This window comes from Phyllostomus hastatus, unplaced genomic scaffold, assembly GCF_019186645.2.
Source record: "Phyllostomus hastatus isolate PE091 unplaced genomic scaffold, TTU_PhHast_1.1 phas_scaffold_755, whole genome shotgun sequence".
Taxonomy (NCBI): Eukaryota; Metazoa; Chordata; class Mammalia; order Chiroptera; family Phyllostomidae; genus Phyllostomus; species Phyllostomus hastatus.
In genome coordinates this window covers 9,817,801-9,834,388 of record NW_025334039.1, presented here as the reverse complement: position 1 = coordinate 9,834,388, position 16,588 = coordinate 9,817,801, and positions in this window count along the sequence as shown.

Here is a 16,588-nt window from a genome sequence, read left to right as displayed (position 1 = left end):
CATTCATGTTTTGAAGAATATGTATTTATATCCAAGATGCTTTGAAAAAAAAACCCAATTTCTGTCATCCTTTTATAATTGGCTGCGCCATTCATCCTGGATGTCAAGGTTTTCTTTTACTTGCTGTCTTCCCCATGTAAGCTAATGCTTTATTTCTTCCCAGAAAAAAAATAAGATATTTGCATTAAATGTAGCATTTCAATAATAGTAGTGACAAGTCCCTCTTTGTGAAAGATACAGGATTAGTTCCTACCATGAGCTCATCTGCATCATCTCCATTTATTTCTCCAGGGTGATGAGGAGACCTTTGCATTTGACCAAAAAGCCCTAGTAAATAAGGAGTTAAATTGAAGGCAGGCTCACTGGTTTGCTGAGATCTGTCAGAGTCTGACTGGCTGGCTACATATCTGTCTCTGGAACAATAGGTACCTGTATTCTGCACGGACTGCTGGGCAGCGCTGACACTCTGGAGAAGGTCTGCCTCTGTCTGCGCTTTCCTGGTGAGAATCCCCAATGACAGCTCCACTTCTCAGTGGAGGAGAAAAAAATATCTGTCTATTCCCTTGATGAAGGACAGGGCTTTGATCATTTTTATTCAAGCTTGTCTTGGCCGGAGGTTTTAGGTTCTTAGTCTCAAGTCAGCAGTCTCTCCCTTTTACTCTCTCTCTCTCTCTCTCTCTCTCTCTCTCTCTCTCTCTCTCTCTCTCTCTCCCTCTCTCTCTCATTCTCTCTGTCTCTCTTTGACACACATACACACATTCCCTCTCTCCCTCTCTCTCTCTGACACACAGAGACATACACATACACATATTATTCTCTCCCTCTCTCTCTCTCTCTCTCTCTCTCTCTCTCTCTCTCTCTCTCTCTCTCATTTCCCCTCCTAGGTTCTATGCAGGCAGATGAGTGCCACAGCTGTAACTGAGGCACAGAGCAATAAACACAGTGGAGCCAATTTCCACGATGGCGAGAGGGGACACCGGAGGTGACAACAATGACAAGGACTCAAAGGACCGCCCTTCTGACAAGTTTTAGGTAAGAAAATCTGTCTGCCTCGATTCTTGTATTTTTGCTTCCCTGTGGCTGAGAGCGAGTCTCGGAAGGGAAATATATTCGTGAGGGTATCGTCTCTGCTGCCCCTTGCCTGCAAACCTGTGTTCTCGGGGCTTTGTGTTACTAGAATCCTTGGAGGTGAGGTGTGAGCGGCGCTGGGTGAAAGGGTGAGCTGCTTTTTATGTCTGCCTGGTGGCATTTATCATGCTGTTTAAAGTCATATCTGGAAAAAATTCTGTTTGATGATAGTTAGCAATGTTTTGTGCAGCATAGAGCATATGGCCGTGTAGAATTCAAGCGATGCTCTTTCATTCTTAATTTGTAATTATTTTTACACTCAACTGTACTGAGGTCAGAGAGTTTTAAAAATTAATGAGCTTCCCTGTGGAGTTCAAATACTAATGTCTATGTGAGCTGCCACAAAAAGATAAGATTATGCTGGTATATTTTAAACTTAGACTTAACTGTATCATTTTGAACATCTCCATCTGAAATGCATGAGTTGTATATTAGTTTATGGAAGCCTAGGTATTTGAGAATATTAGCCCTTAAAAAAATTTTTAATGACCTGGAGAAATGTTGTGAAAATTAGACTGTAGAAAATGATTATTTTGTATAGAGACATTGTTAAAACTTAAGAGACATTATTATTATAATGGAGAATACCTTCTACTTTCGAGGAAATCACAAATAATGAATGAGCTACATGCTCAAAAATATCTGCAATGTGCTTTCAGCATAAGTAAGATAATAAAAATTCAGGAGATATTTAGGGTGAAAAATTGCTGGCACAAACAAAGAAACAAGTGTGCCCATAGATGAGAATTCTTTGTCACAAAAATGAATCCAGGGCATGGATTTAGGAGGTTAAGTGATTTCTACATTCTTAGTGCCCTTCAAAAGGGGTGAGTCCAGACATTTAAGAATGTGCCCCAAACTTTCATTTCCCACAATTTAAAGACATTGTTTATGTTCCTGATACAACACATTGTTTCAATGCGGGGGATTGAAAAGCAGTCTGAGTATACAGTAATCGGGGCTAAAGATGCTTTTTATCCCGAGTTCCCCATTTACAAGACCCATTCTGAGCTTCCTGTGATATATTGTCATGTAAATACTGTGCAGCCAGGGAAAGCAGTCCTATGGAGATTCAATTTACTTTGAAAGTTGTTCATTATAGAAGGGATGAATGTTATTTATTTGATGTGATTCAAAGGCTGGAAATGACTTTTTCATTGTGGCACCTTTTGTAATGGGTGCAGGGTGATCTAATCTTTTTAATTTTGGCTTTCACACCAGTGGAGATGAAAAGAGATCTGAACTCATTTATCGGTTGCTAGGTCCTTCTGGAGACCCGAGTCCTGTTCTTGGTTGCTATGGCCAGTCTGACCTCAATCTCTATAGTTTTGGGGACTTAAGCAGTTTCTTGTTCTTCGTCGTTGTCTTCTTCTTCTCCTTTTTTTTTTTTTTAATGAGGAGCATGTACCTTGATTTGTGTCCAAAATTGTGGCTGAACGTCTTTGTCTGCGAGTGATAAATGGTGCCGAACAATTCAACAGTTCTTACAAGTAAACACCGCTGTCCCACTAAAAATATGTTTTGTTCTGAGTTAATGGTACGGAACAAGGCAGCCTCCACAAACAGCTATCTTTTATTGTGGAGGGGCCTCTGGAACTTGGAGCAAAGTGGAGGAAATTGGCTTTCATTTTCTCGTGCATTAGCATTTTATTTGTGAGTCAGCCGGCGCGGCTTTAGGTGGATCGGTGGATCGAGGATGAGAGGGTAACCTCCCTGTACTTTCTTTCTAGCTGGGGCTGCGTGTGCCCGGATTCTGCCGGGACGCTGAGAACTCAGGAGGAGTTTCTGCGTTGGGGTTGGTCTTTGGTTCCCAAGCACCGAGTGCTGAGGCACAAGCGGGCAGGTGTTCTGTGGCTTTGCTGCTTTCGGTCTCACGCTGATGGTTTGAGGGAAAGTTCTGTCCAATTGTGGCGACTCCCAGGAATGTTCTGCTGGTGTGCTACTAACGCTTAGGCGTCCCAGGACGTCCTTGGATTCTAGAACCTCTATAGAAAGGAATCGTGGTGATTAAGAGGCTGTGGAGGCTGCAGCCGGATTCAGCAGAGGAGCCGTCATACATTTCTCCATTCCCTTAAAAACTGCTTATTTGATTCTGCAGGGAGCATACACTCTGCTGATAAGATGATGGTGGCAGAGAAGGTGTCAGGAAAGGCATTTATTGCTTAGGAACACCATCAGCTTCCTTCAGAGATCGTGGCTTTGTAGTGTAGTTTTTTCTTTTAATAGGACTGTGCTAATGGTTTTTATTCTAAATTGGTCAGCTCTGAGCATCTTCAGGAAAAATGGGTTCCATAAGAAGTGACATCCTCCTCGAATTGAAAGGTAAAAATTAAACGTTTTTTTAAAGTGCCGTTTTAGAAACCATTTCATGTACTTCTTGCCAATAGCATTAGAAAACTGCTTTCTAAAGAAAACTGTTTAAAATTTAAACCATTCTATTTCACGTTAAAGGTTTAAGGAAGAGAGTATCTTTGGGAATTTTATTGTTAGTGATTTGCTAAAATTGCCTAGCTTTTATTGACAAATTACAATCAGGTATCTTGTTTACTTTTAGTCTTGAAAATAAGCAGATTTTCGTATTTTAGAGAAAATGATAATTTGGGGGATCAATAAAATAATCTTTATTGTGTATAGATTTTTTTCCAAAAACTGGTAAATAAAAACCAAGAGTAGGTGATGTGGAAGGTCTCTTACACCCTGAAAATTCTTGATAGAGTACCAGTTTTCAGAAAGAATGCATGGCGATGCTTTTATTAACATAACCACACATATTCAACTACTGTTTGGCCCTTTACCTGAGCAGCAGTAAAAAGTGCCATGCTCTGTTGTACAGGTAATCATTGTGAATGGAAGTAATTTCCAAACAATTAATTTTTGAAGGTATTTTTTTTTGAAAACTGCTTCTTTAACGCTTTATTAAAACTGGGGTTTTGCAAAGCTCAGTTGTGTCTCCTTAACTTGGGTATCTTCAGGTCTTCTTAAAGATAATACTTTATTTAAGTGGTTAATGTCCAAAGAAATATTTAATTCTAGGTGTCCGAAGAAGACAGATATTCCCCGATCTGTGGTATGTATCTATATATGTATGTGATCATATTTTCATATGAAATGTATACATTTAACATTGTGTTTTGCCTCACTGTTATTTCAAAAGATTTAAGTGAATGTCGGATAGTGCTCAATTTCCTGAAATGATTAAATTCAGTCTCTGAAGAATCTGGGGGAAAGGCCTGTAATGACATTTTGATGACTTTCATTTTAAGGTGTAATAGAAATTGAGTAAAATATTTTAATAGCTATTCTCTAATATCTCATTTCAAATACAATGTTTTTATTGCTCATTCTAGCTTACAATTTTCTGGTGATGATAATGTTGGCTGGTAATTGTTTCTTACATAGAAGTCATTTTATCCTTATGTAAAAGTTATTTCATAAAAGTCTTCATGCATTTATCTCAGCTGAAGCAATTGCATTAAACTTGAGATAAAATGGTATTTCCAGAGTCCTCCTATTTTAATTTAGTACTTCCTCACAAGAATTAGGTATATCTTAAAAGGATGAATATTAGATATGCTAGTTTGTGGTTTAATGAGGAAAACTAAAGAGGCATACAAGTCAAGGGAAGGCTGGGAAAACAGAAGGAATAAATACTATAAACTATCACAACATTGACAGTGCTTTCGGATGCCATTTACTTTTTAAAATTTAAAATCGGCCTGAGAAGTAATACATATGTATGTAAATATCTAGTTATTACATCCATCTTTATGGAATGGGTAAGCGCAGATATATAAAGGTAACATGATTGCAGCCAATGATACCAGGAAGATTTTTGCACCTCAGTCCTTGCAGGAGCTGTAGACACAGAAGTTACTCACATAGCTTTTAAAGAATCAAATCTTTGGGGAACTAGAGTTGTGACATTAGATCAATTTATGTAAGTCAAAATGAAATCCTTAAATCAGTCTTTCTGTGCAAATTATACAAAACCATTAATGCCCTAGCTGCGATGTTCTAAACTCGCTAATTAGAAAATATTTTATGCAATTTAACTTGATTGTAATGAACATTTAAAGTCAGGATATAATATTATGGCTGAATTAACACATGATCAGTGTGTTAATCACTGATCGTGTGTTAATTCAGCAAATTTTTATAAAAGTAAAATTAAGCTCTAGTATCCAATTCTTTTCCTCTTCTAATATGTTTCCTAAGTTTCTCCAAGTTCACTTTCTTTTTGTAATTAATATTCTTTTCCAGATACTAGTGTGGCAGGACAATTGGTTACTCTCAATTTCTTTCTGGCTACTGTACTTTTGGTTTTTGTCTTTTCAGTGTGCCAACATTCTCTCTCACCTAGAAAGTTGTATTGACTTTGAAGCTGTGTGTCCGACCTACTGGCCTGAGTCTGGGGGGAATCCCCAAACTTGTGTCATTAGAAATTGTGCATTAAATGCTGAGAAGTTTGAGTTGGCCTTGGGTTGGTATTAGGATATAGAATTTTCTTGGTAATAGCAAGTTACTTGCCTAATTCAATAAAGTCTTGCAGCGGCCTTCATTTATTTCACACAGAATAGTTTGCCAAGTGGCAAACTCTGGATTTATATGAAGCACCATCTAGAAAATTTCACACAGAGAAAGAACTGTCAGGGGAGGACCTCCCTCTTAGGTAGCTAGTGAAGGTATCCCCCCAAATTACTACTCTAGCATGTTGTCAGGAGGCATGGTAAAGTTTTATCTACTGCTGTTTCGTGTTTTAATCACCTCTGAGATCCAACAGCAGATTTTAATTTGCATGGCCATCAGTCTGATACTTTCATTTAAACAATGTCAGAGTAACTTAAGAAAATAGAAGTTATGCTAAAGAGCTTAATTATATGCTCTGGCATTCACTAATGATTAATTGAAACAGTTAAAATTTTGTTCATAATTTTAAATGTGAAGATTGTAGTTTGCTTAATGGGGCTCATGATTTATTATTCTTTTAATCAAGAGATGGCCTGTGTAGACTGGTAAAGACCCCGAGTCCTTCTAAAGTTTGCTAGACTTTATGATCTTACACCATATAGAGAACAGAAACTTTTTACATCCTTAATAACATCTAAGCCATCATTTATATTCTTAATGTTGCTTGGCATTATTTAGGCACATGTACTTGTGATTCATAAATCCTTGAATTTCCTATACTTTTCTGACAGTTGAATTCACAATCCCACTGCAAAGACCAAAATATACCATAAGGCTGGGAGTTTCCTTGGAGAAAGGAAGGCAAGGTAGCATACCGAGGTCAGGAACATATGGTGTTTCATTAATTACCACAGTCTCAAAGGTTTTAACGCAGTTTACTTCAGGCATTATTGAAGTTTCTGAATTTTCTGGAAATATTCGACGAATTCAATTTGCTAGCTAAATTTGAAACATGGAAATCAAATAAATTATTATAAAGACGTGCTGCCATATAGATTTAGAAAAATGCATTCATTCACTCAACAAACATTTCTATTAAGTGCCTACCCTGTGCTAGACATTATTTTTGTGACTCTTAATTGAATAGTCACCATCAATTCAATATTCATCATGGCCTGATTTTGCAGATTATAGGAGTCTCACCAGTTATTCGTACATCATCAACTAATCACATCACAATCCATATATGTTTGGAACTTGTATTTCTCTTGTTTATTGTTTAAATGGCTCTAAATATATTTTAGGAATAAATACCGATTTAAAAAAATACACTGATAAAACAGAATGCGTTTTAAGACGTTATCTTATTAATGTGTATTTAGAAATGTCTAAATTTATCGCGCATTTTCCCTCACTATTCAGGCCCATAATGCAGCAGACACTAAGTTGGTTTTACTGTTTTTGTGCTTCCTTCTGATGCTTCTTATACTTCTTATACTTAAGGGACCTCTAATTCTAATTATTAATGACTAACATTTATTCCCTATATGCCAGGCAATGGGCTAAGTGCTTCACCTTTGTTTTCTAATTCAGTCCTTTCAATTACGTTATGAGAAAGACAGTAACACTATCCTTATTTGTAGATGAGGAAACTGAGGCTTTAAGAAGTTAAGTAACTCCTTTGAGGGGAGTTAAGCATCTGAGCTACTAAGCATTCTGAGATGACTCAATTCCCAGGCCTTTCAGGTCCCATTCATCCTTCTAGTCATTCAACAAATATCTTTGAGCCTCTGTACTGTCCTAGGCCCATTCGAGGTGTCCAGAATAAAGCAGTGGCTGTAACAGGAAGCCTTTGCCCTTAGACGATGAGCTCACAGACAAACCTTGATACTTTCAATATGTTCTTCCTCTTTTTGCATCTATGTATTCCCCAGAGCCAATAGTATAAACATTTTAAATTCGAGAACTTCATTGAACTCCTCACCATTTGGCTTTCATCTTTTCACCTGCATTATTGCTGATTTCTAAATAGGAATTTTCTGTGCAGGAAGGCTGATCTGTTCATTGCCCTCATGAGGATTATCTTATGTTTTCCCCTGCTTTCCCCCAAAATGCTGAGGGTGAGCTTCTCTGATCACTGCTGCCCCTGAAAACCTTTGCTGCTGCTTTCTCAAGGCCTCCCATCCTTCAGTGTCTGGGTCAATGCCCATAGCTCCTACAAAGCCCATTTCAGAAATGAAACCCTAAAATTCTTTCATCTGCGTTGATCAGTTGCCCCATGACATTTGCAGCAGCAGACGTGATGTCAGGCTAGGTAATGTTCCACCCAGTTCCTGTGTCCCGACTGCTTCGGTGTTTGTAGATGTGCCTGACTCGCACGTTCGCCAAGAGTTCAGGAAAATAAAAGAAGAGCGTAACAAAAGTAAGACTGGAGGGTTTGCAAGCAAGAGCCCCACTGCCTACCCCAGTGTCTGGCATAGAGTATTCAGTTAATGTACATTTGAGGCTGGGAAGAGGGGAAGACAGGTGGGGAGGAGGGGGGAGCCGGACAACAGGAGGAAGCTTAGCAGGGAAAGAAACTAATGTTCCTAAATTAATAGCCCAGGACTTTCACAGATCTTTAAATATTTATTTAGAATTGGAGATTCTATTAAGGAATAGTTAAACACAATAATCTTTACTTTCAAACATAGTTTTGCTTCTTCTGGGAATAAATTGTCATTCATCAATATTAATAGATTACACATAGAATAAGCTTTCTTGTTTTCCTAAGTGCAGTTATATTATATTTGTATATGTTCACCATCGCTCTTCTTGTCCATGAGGTAGCTGACCCTAAATTAGTTTTATTATTTTATGCCATACACAATTATTTCTCTACCCCTTTAGACATTGTTCAGTATCATAGAAGTTACTGACCACACTCTCGCTCAAAAGAGCCATCTTCTTAACCATCATAAAGTTTTATTAGTTAATACTTAATGATTAATTTCTTTCAATAAAAAGGCAATTTAACATTTAAAATCCTAGTGCAAATCTCTTCTGTTAACAAGTAGCTCTTTTGGTTAATTTTACTTATGTTTTTTGCTCAATTGTATGCAAAAGTGTAGTCTTGAAATCTCAAGAAAAAAATAGGTTTATATGATTCTTAAACCCAGAGCTTAAGGTAAAATTAAGGTGGAAATTTTATTTCATAGGAAAATCTAGGTATTTCTTAAAGCAACTACTACATCAGATCTCTGCTATAGAGGTATTTTACTGGCTGTGCAGACCATGACTTGTATACATAGATATAAACATAGGACTTATATCAAGAAACTACTACCCCCTGGCTGGTGTAGCTCAGTGGATTGAGCGTGGGCTGGGAACCAAAGTGTCCCAGGTTCGATTCCCAGTCTGGGTACATGCCAGGGTTGCAGGCCATGACCCCCAGCAATCGCACAGTGATGTTTCTCTCTCTATCTCCCTCCCTTCCCTCTCTAAAAATAAATAAATAAAATCTTTAAAAAAAAAGAAACTACTACCAATACTTTCTATATATGCAACATGTACTCATTGTCCTGGGTGAAATGAGCTAGAAAGCTCACACCCTAAAGCAGTGAATGTAGCCTGTGTGCACTCATTTATATGGGAGTATTTGTGGAAGTAGCCCCATCCTGTGGGAATTTCTACCTGCTAGTTGTGATAAGTGGGGATGAAGCTTTGGCTCAGAGGCTTGGAGCTATCTTCTGCTTTTAAGAAACAAGCCATATTTCTGCAGCTTGTATTGTAATAGTAGCATTGAACCGTCCACGCGAGTTCCAAAACGGAAACTGTGCCCCAAATGCTTATTGCATGCTGTGTTGATGTCAGTAAAACACGGAGGATGAGCTCGTCTCCCCTTTAACCCTAACTTTTGATGGTCCTTTCACTTTGACACTAATTTCAGGCATGAACCTTGGCACTTAGCCACAGTGTGTAATTGTTGGTGTCTCACTGCCACCTGGGTGCACAATGGAGAACAATATTTAGCCTCTGCGATTTGCCATAAGAAGACACCACATGCAGTTGGAAAGGGAAATGTTTAATCAGCCAGTTTCTCCACACAGTTCCAATCAGTTGGGTCGGTTGAAGATTTCATTTTCTCTGGATTAACTGGTTGTTTTGTCACTGTGAAGATAAAACCTTTGGCTCGCTCTTGAATTCATATCAGCAAATTGGGGGATATTGCATATCAATTTGAATGTAGAAACAAAAAAAGATGTTTGAAAATATGCTAAGGGAATAACCCATTTTGGTCAAAAGGGTTTTTTTTTCTTTTTTTAAGTTTTTTAAGTCTTCTGTTTTGCTGGTTGGCAGTGGACTTAGTTTGTCAGTGGCTATAAGTGATAACATGAATAACATCATTCCATTTTTGGTGTGTTGTATGATGATGCTGTTGATCTTTAGAAGAAATTCCATGTGGTGACATTTACAAAAATAGTTTCACGTGAGCAGTTTTTAATAAAAAAATAACGAGAATGGTGTATCTTTCAAGCGACAAGCAAGTCACCTGGGGGGTGTATACTCCTTGTACATAATGGGGACGTGAAATGTACCTTGCCTCCCACCAGATGTGCTTATATGTTCAGTTCAGGGAAGTAGTTTTTAAAAGTATGAACATGGTATAAGAATAGGATAATCTGTATAAACAAGCAACCTTGGAGACCGAGATCTATTTTTTTAGAGATTTTATTTATTTATTTTTAGAGAGGGAAGGGAGGGAGAAAGAGAGAGAGAGAGAGAGAGAGAGAGAGAGAGAGAGAGAGAGAGAGAGAGAGAGAGACATCAATGTGCAGTTGCTGGGGTCATGGCCCGCAACCCAGGCATGTGCCCTGACTGGGAATCGAACCTGTGACACTTTGGTTCTCAGCCCGAGCTCAATCCACTGAGCTACGCCAGCCAGGGCTTAAGATCTATTTTTTTAAAGGCTGCAGCTTTCAAAGTGCTAGAAAGATTTGAATTCAGGGTTTTGTCTTCATGTTACTTTAATCCTGATAATTCAGTGCAGTACAATCCATTTCAGTTCACCCATTTACTCAATGGATTTCGAAGATTTATGACCATTTTAGTCTCTTCCCCAGTCAATTATCTCTTTGATGGTATTATTTTATTTTATTTTATTTTATTTTTGGTTGGGTAGACATAATGGGAAATTTGGGAACATATGGCAAAGAATGTCTAGCTTTCTACCACAAAACAAAAAAATTAAAGAGTTCAGAATTTCTATATGTTTGGTGGGGCATTCCAAGTTGGGTAAACATTTGTATAGAGTATGATCTTTTTAACTAAAATGGTATCTCTTTTACTCAAAACTCATGATTATTATCACAAATTTGAGAATACTTCAAATCATTTATTTATTCAATTATTCAATTGGCTTTTCTCCCTTCATCATCTTGTCTTAACAGTGTTGCCCAAGTCATTGTGGCAGATTTTATAAAAGGAGAAAATAGGATCTTTCCCTTATTGACTATGGGATAATTGGAGAGCAAAACAACTCTAAAGAACATATTGGATAATATCATAAAATTACTCCTAGCAATCACACTTCAGTACTGTGAAGGAAGAAGCTATTTCCTCACATGTAGAAAGCAGTATTAACAATCAAATAGAGCTTTTTGGCTCAGAATATTGTTTCAGATTATTTGCTGTGAGAACAATAATGAGAACGTTCAGAGTAAAGACCAATTCTTGAAAATGGATTTTACAGTTTTCAATTGATTTCATCAGGAAAACAAAGACTTTCATTTCATGAAGACTTAAAAATTACTGGTGCCACCTGATTGGTGATTAATTCAGTGAAATTTACAAGTACTTTCCTGATGGTTTGTAATCAAATATGCACTTGTGGGGGCTGGAGTATACCATTGCCTTAACTGTACTTCATGATATTTCTTCCAAAATTTGGAGACAAATGTAAATGTAAATGCTTTTTGAAATCCTGCAACTTCCTCCCTGTCTTGAGGAGCTCAGCAAACACATTCCATGCCGTGGAAAACTTTTGGGAGCTGCCTTTCACAACATCCCAGGACGTGTGAAAGCCCTGCCTGGGCTTTACTCTGGGGCAGAAATATCCCACCAATCACCCACATTGATAAAAACACGGTTCCAAATTAAACCTAACATTAAGCAAAGAGCTTTGGGATTGGTTCAAGTTTTAGCCTCCATCTTGAATGCAAAGTTTTAGAATTCTAAAGAAAAACAACTTGGAATGCACATTACCATTTTTAAAGCCAAAGATTTGCCAGGCAAAAAAAAAAAATGTAAAACTTGACTTAAAGTTTTTGCCTTTAGTTACATTAAGGTTTGTGTGCTGAAAAGCCCAGTAGTCATTTTAATTATTCTCTTGTTTTATCTTGTGGAGTTTATATTTTGTAGACGTAGAAGGAAGAGTGTTGGCCATTTCTTGGCCATTTTCTGCATTCTTTCCTTAGGAAGGGAAGAATTAGATAGAAAAATTCACACTCCATTCTTACCTATGGACTTCTCCTGTGGACAGTATATGTAATCCACTAAGCAAGGAAGGACAGATATTCTGTTATTAAGGGGTTAGGGGGAGGGAGTAGCAAATAACTAATTCTCCCATGTATCCTATTAGGTGAATGGACTTATACTAGATACAGTCATGGGGAGAATCAGATGGAAAAATACATAATGGGTCCCACTTGGAGAATAGATAGCAGCATTTTCTCTAGAATGTGGCAGCTCTTAATTCTTGGTGTCTTTGGGAAGCAGGGCTCACCATACACCTGTCTAACCAGATGGGAGCAGAGACACTATACACCTTCTACCTGTGACTTGTGAAAGCCGTTGGTTGCCCCTAGTAAGGAACTCCTCTCACTGCTGCCTGCTCTGAGCTGCATTTCATTTCGATAGCCATTTGCTGTAGGCACTTTTGAACTCCATGCAATGCGAAAGGTATGGCTGAGAAATTCGTCAATGGGATTTCTCCCTACCCCACCTCCCCACAGAGGGTGATTTGGAAAACGAAGACTAGAGACTTAGAGACATTGCATCTAGCCCATTTCTAAAGCTACACATTTAGGCACACATCATTTGAAGCAAAATGGAAAAAAATAACTGGAGAAGGCCAAGGTATGCTACATTGGAGAATATGGCAACTGGTCAAATTTATGACTCAGAAAAGATAAAAGAAAATATTCAGAAGAAAAGAAATCAAGTTTTTGTTGAATGACAGGTTCACCTATTCTCAGTTTCACTTTCACTTGCTAGATCATGATGCCCATTGTTGTCTTCAGGTTTCATTTCAGTGCCACTCCTCTGAGAGTAAATATGTTTTTCGCATGGGCACCCATACCTCGCGCCATCTTTCAGGGCTTGGCACACTTCTTTGGTACATCTCTAGCATGCTCATTCGTAATAATTTAACTTTGGTATAATTTGCTCATTATAATCCAGATCTTTCCCCCCAAAAGGTAGCCAAGACAATTTGATTAATCGTGCTTCTAATGGCAAACACAATTTCCTAACGTTTTGTCTTGAAATATTTAAACATGAAGTAGGAGTTATACGCTACAGCAGTGTCCAGGAGCAGAGGGCCAGATTTTGTGCCCCTATGGTAAATTCATATCGTGTCAGTAATCAATGAGTGTCAGCTTTTCAGGTTTATTGTCGTATTTTTAGATTAGATTAACTGGTCATGGTTTGAGTTAATTTTACATTTCAGTTTATTGCCCTGGTATTTGAAGGTCTTGGATGATTTTTGAAAGCCTAATATTCCAGCACACACTTTGCAGAAAGTTTATAAAATACAGACATCCTTAAATAAGCACTGAAAAGGTGTTTGGAGAATCTTCTCAGCTGATGTCCCTTTTCTTAGTCACTATGGCTAAGAGTTAAGTGGCAGCCTTTGAGGCCAGAAGGGTACATGCAGTCTCTGGAATCAAACTAAATTAGATTCAAATCTCAGACCTTCTATTACCTTGGACCAATTGCTTAGAATCTTTGAAACACAAATTCTTCTTCTGTAAAATAAGGATCATAATACTCACATTATTAAGACTTTTGGCTATTTCCCACATCAGGCACCATACCCACATGGGCTATAAGGCAAGTACTATTACTATCCATGGTTTACAAATTATCACACTGAGACTTGGAGAGATTTTAAAAAAACCACCCAAAGCACAAGTAGTTCTTCAGTAGTGAGCTTCTTGTTAGATCTTTTCTTTCCATAGAATTTATTTTTAGAAAAAAATTGTAGGATCAAAAGGTATGTATATAGTACGTTTAGTTAGTTTCTGAAAGGTCGTTCAGTTTTAAGCCCTTGACCATGAGAAGTAGTAAAGCTATAATTTATAGTTCACCGTGTTACTGCATCACAAACTGATGCTGTCTGAGAGTTTGTAAGTGGGCTTGGAGAGCCACATGCCATGAGAGCTGCTTTATGCTTTTCTTCTTAAAGATGGTGATGGTACTCTTACCTTGATGAGCACAACTCCTTTACAGTAAAGATTCTGGATAAATGGCTGTTGCATGAAGTTCAGTGCTAGTCTCCAAGGCAATTGTTCTGCTTTACATGAAAAGTGGACACCGTTTCCCGAAGAGCTTGACAGTCTCAGGGAGTTTTATAGCCTTAAAGAATTTTATGTTTGTGATTAGTGTGACTCTTAATAGAGGGAAAAAAAACTGAGATTGACTAGACATTTAAAACTTTTATTCGAGTCTAGCTGCACCTGTTGCCTATTTCCATGTGCTGATTTCAGTGTCTTCTCCTGCTTCATCCTCAGGCTCTTGAAGTCTGTCGGATGCCCAAAGCAGGTATAGAAACACCAAAATAGCACAGTCTCTTTGGTTAAGAATAACATGTCAGTTTTCTTTTCTTGCTTTTGTGTGCTCTCTGGAGCTCACCCATGCGTGATGTTCCAGTTGACTTCAAAGGCAAGTCTATGGTTGGATTAGCTCCACAGGACAGGGAGCAAGGTAAGAGACAGGCTTAGTGTACTCAGGGCCCACTGGGGAGCAGACAGAGCCAAGCTCTGTGGTTACCAAGACGACTTGTTCATTTATGTCCTCATGGAAGAACAGGTAAATTTGCATAATTTCTTTTACTTTATTGTCACTATTAAAATTATTTAAAATATGACTAAACAGTACTTTAAAAAGGTTGCCATATAGCTGCACTTGGGGAGTTTAAAGTCTAATAAAGAAGATACAGATATAATGGATTTGGAGTCAGAAAATACCACTAAAATCAGGAAGGCATAAAGCATGCAAGTCTTAAGATAATTTTAGGTGTTAAAAAAAAGGGATGGCTTAAAGAAAGGGTGTGCTTGAGAAGTTGCAGTTAGATATCTTTGCTTTCTCAATCTTTCCAGCAAAGGTAGACTTCTCACAGAAGCAAGAGTCAAGCATTGCAGAAGGAAGGAAGTGAGAAGACTGGCTGAGTTAAAGACATCAGTACAGACTCAGGTTGCACTTTGGGAGAAGCTTAGTAGTGAAAGCAGAGTGGTTGGATGATTGGACATTGAGATGACTCAGCAGAAAAGAATATGGGAGACTGGAGAAGGTTAAGAGACAAAGCAGTCAGGCAGGGTGAGGTGTTCCCCATGGACTATGAAGCTAGGAGAGTCTACAATGTAAAACATCACCATGGAGACCTAAGGAAGAAGTGGAAGTAATGAGGTCCATGGAAAAGCAGGGAAACACCCCTGGTAGTTCTGCTGGGTATTCACAGTGGGCTTATTTATGAAGTCTGGAAGCCATATGAAGGCAGATAAAGAGTCTCAAGTTTTCAGCAATCAGAGGACAAAGGTAAAAGAGGCCACAATAATCCAGGTGAGCAGTTGCTACATCCTGGACTGAGATAGTAGATGTGATGTTAAAAAAAGAGGAGATACATTTAGTAGTTGCGAAGGAAATAATCAAACAAGATAGCATCAGTGAAATCCAACACCAGAGAAAGTGGGTTCAGAAACAGTAAAGGATAGAGAGGAATGACAAATCATTTTAAGGTTTTGGAGAAATCACAGATGAAACAAGACTGCGTGAGGATATAGAGCAAATCCTAGAAAGAGAAACAAACATACTTATGGCATATTTATTTTTTTCTTCTGCCTCTGGACTGAAGCAGAAAGAGAGTAAGACCATTTCTTTGCACTTTGACTTATTTCATTTCTCTCTGGGATCACAAAATCTATCTTAAAGTTATAGGCTGTCTACAGTACTTTTTGGTGTCCTTGCTCCCACACACCAGAATTCTTTGAGGTCATCCCAGTTGGTGCTGTCGGGAGACATGACAGAGAGAACGGCTGTCTGTGTGGTAACCAAAGGCACAGACTTCGTATTACCGACCCTCAGACTGAATCTCGACTGTGGTTATGTTCGAGTGAATAGAGCAGAAACAGGAAAGATTCATCGGTCTCCTGAAATTGTCAAGCTGGCTTTGCTGTTGGAGACACAGGCATATGCACTGAGACTATCACAGTCTTGCTTTGATTTATGTCATCAAACACTTGGTACTGGACTTGGAAAGGGAAGAAAAACATTGTGTGATTCAAATGAGCTTTTCTTTTGAAAAGACAAAAGACTGCGTACGGCTATCTTTTCTAATTATTACCAGTGGGCATTTTTCTCTCAAGATAAATGCCGTAATTTTAGGACCTTAGAACTGCTCAACATCTATAAAACATAGCTTAAAATAATTTCCTAAATCTTAGAAATTACAACAGGACTTTCAGTCTTATTTTTCTTTTAGCTGTAAGTTCTGAAAGAGGAAACCCTCCAGAGGAAGCACCTCATTTTTTAGTTGAAATGAAGGCTGAACTTGGAGAAGGGACTTAGTTTAAGGTCACAGGTCTAGGTAGTAACAGAACCAGGAAAATCTTAAATCTATTTGTTTATAGAACGAGCTTCTTTTAACTATGCTGTGCAGTTTCTTCCTAGGGTAGGAGATTATAAACGATAGAAAACTAACTGCACATCTAATTGCTATCCACCAATAAATCAGGTCTCATGTTCGATGTCTCATAATGTGCCTGTGCATCTATCATAAAAGCATTATTGTAAAATA